Below are 3,141 nucleotides of genomic sequence, written 5' to 3'. Positions count from 1 at the left end.
ATATAGACAAATTAATGAAAAAGGATACAAATTCTGTTTCTATAGAGTTGTGACACCTAGAGTTAAGTAGAGATATGTATCGGCTCATGAGAGAGGGGAATCTAGTTCACCTCCGTTGGAAGATCATAGAGAGGAATGAAGCCTATGGATAGACTTACCTACAATGGATACTCATTGAGACATTATGCATACATGGCAAAAGTGTTGAAACACAAAGAACCTACATCTTTTGCAGAAGCAATTAAGGATGAAAACGGGTGCAAGGCTATAGATGATGAATATGAGGCTTTGTTGAAAAATAGAACATGGGATGTGGTTGAGTTTCTTGAGGGAAAAATGCCTATTGGATGCAAGTGGGTTTAGTAAGTCTAATGGCTCACTAGAAATATACAAAGTCAAATTGCTAGTGAAAGGATATGCCCAACAGTATGGGTTGGATTATGAGGAAACCTTTATTCTGATTGCTAAGATGGCAACTATACGGACTATTATTGCATTGCCTACATCCAAAGGCTAGAATCTTTATTAGATGGACATTAAAAATGCTTTCCTAAATGGTGATTTGGTAGAAGAGGTTTATATGGATCAACTAGAGGGCTATGTGAATCCCGACTATCTGTCGTATGTATGCAGATTGAAGAAAGAATTGCATGGCTTAAAGCAAGCCCCACAAGCCTAGAATGCATAGATTACTTCCTACTTGCAGACACTTGGATTTTGGCTAGGTAAAGCTTATCACAACCTATTTACTAGAAAAATAGAGATTGGATATGTGATTTTGGTGCTCTATGTAGATGATTTGGTGATTACAAGTGATAACATATATAGGGCATTAATAACATAAAAGCTAAGTTGCAAAAATAATTTCAAATTACAGAGTTGGAAGAGCTGAAATTTTTCTTAGGGATTGGCGTTATGTGTACACCGACAGTGTGCACAAAATATGTTGGAGAAGTATGGCATGTTAGATTGCAAACCCATGGATACACCACTGGAGCATAATATAAAGTTGGTTGTTGATACTATTAAAATACTGAGAATGCATGCTATGGAGGATCACTGATGAGCAAATAGACAATTATAATGAGGCAGAAGCGTTGACAAGGAAGAACAACTAATATTATCCAAGCATAATGCAAGTACAACTGATTGATAAATGTGACTGATAGAATGAGTGTGTGGATGAGTGCCTTTTATAGGCTTACAGTAGGTGGTATTGGTAGGTGAAGGTAGGTGAAAAGGGACCATGGTATTCAACAACCGTGGTTTTAATAAACCGTGCATACATGACCTAGTCTAAGGCTTTATTTGTAGTTTGTTTCTTTGCCTTGTTTGTCCCATACAAAGAGGCTATGGTGGATGTGATTGCACATTTCTCAACACCCCTCCTCAATCATAACTGTAAAAGACACTGAGTATACAGAGGTTGTCGTGAGTAGAACCTTGCTAATTGTAGACATGGAAGAAACAAAAACAACCATACAAATCTAGAGGTTGTTACAAGGCCTCACTAAGTGTGTAGAGGTTGTAGTGTGCAAAGGCTACATGAGGAGTTTAGGAGCTTATGGTGGGAACATAAGGCAAGTCCACATGTTAAACTTTAAAAAAGTCTATCATCAACAAATGAACTACAAAAGTCTATCATGAGGAGTTTAGGAGCTTATGGTGGGAACATAAGACAAGTCCACATGTTAAACTTTAAAAAAGTCTATCATCAGCAAATGAACTACAAAAGAGGGATTGGTGAGTCTTATCGTTTTGATCTTGGGTTTCTTCTTCTCCTTCTTCTTCAATGTTGTCTTCATCTTCTTTGACTGTAGCAAGATATGCTCTTTGAGACTTTTTCTTAGCATAGCAGAATTTCTCAATATGCCCAGGTTTCTTACAAAAGTCATAGACTACGCTCTTCTTCCCTTTCACATAGAGGAGTTGTTGATCTCCTCTTGGGATTCTTGTTTCTCCTTTGTTCTTTATCTTCTTTTCTTCTTCCAGGAGAGAGGCTTTGATGTCCACAAGTTTCGGCTTTGGCATGTTGATTAATGTGGTAGAGACATTATCAAATTCAGGTGGAAGACTTTTGAGAAGCACTCCAATGCAAATGTCTTCATCCATCTTCAAGTTGATTCCTGCAAGTTGTGTCAACAAGCTTTCCATATAATTCAAATGAGTTGCAAGTGAGGTATTACTTTGCATGTCGAGCCTAAAAAATTCAATTAGTAATTCTAATTGATCCCATGTCGCATAAGAGGTTTCACAACATCAACATGATGAATGTAGTTGTCATCAAGTTTGAGCTTGATAATTTCTTGAGCTTTGTCATCATTTTTATCCCATACAACTAAAAGTGCAGCTTCCCTTGGTTTCTTCTCTTCACCACTTGTGATTGACCACAAGCCTTTCTTCATTAGGATCAATTTGATCCTAGTTTGCTATGTGTGGAATCCAACACCATTGAATCGGGATGTCGGTGAATCCTTGCCCATTTTGAGATTGCAAGATTAGTAGCAAATTAGCTCCAAACAATTCCAGTTTCAGTTGAGCACAAGTGCTAAAGAATCATTAAGTGATTAGTATCAAGAGATACTAGGCAATTTAGTGACTATGATGCCCTTGAAGTTGGAATCTTCAAGATCTGATGCAAGTCTGAGTCTTCTCTTCTAATATTTCTACTCGAAATATTAAGGAGCTTTGATCACCGCACGCCGCGAAAAAAACTATGCAAAATCATCTCCCGTGTCGACTAATGATGGTGGCCAAGTGGTTACCCCGCGCACGCGATAAAAATCCCTATTCACGAGGTGCAATCAAGGCCGGGGTTCAAAACCGCAAAGCTGCATGAGAACACCCCTACAGGAAGAAGAATAATGATGAAAATTTAGGCAAATTTTTTTACTAATTATCCCTTCCCCCAGCCGATGCATGGCTGGAGGAGAGGGAGTGTGAGAAGAGGTAAGTAGGTGTGTGGGGAGCTTGTAGAGGTGGAGTGCATGGGGAGAAGGGAGAAGCATGAGAGCTCCACGTGTGTGGAGTCTCTCCCCGCCCCCCCCCCCCCCCCCCCTTAAGCACTATATAACCCCCCCTTAGCCTTGAGAGGAGGGAGGAAAAAAAAAACGCTATCGTGCTGAGAAGAAGGCCGCCGCC

Source organism: Lygodium microphyllum, chromosome 30 (assembly GCF_053477565.2).
Source record: "Lygodium microphyllum isolate KBCC chromosome 30, Lygodium_microphyllum_v1.1.10, whole genome shotgun sequence".
Taxonomy (NCBI): domain Eukaryota; kingdom Viridiplantae; phylum Streptophyta; class Polypodiopsida; order Schizaeales; family Lygodiaceae; genus Lygodium; species Lygodium microphyllum.
Note: the sequence above shows the minus strand (reverse complement) of the source record.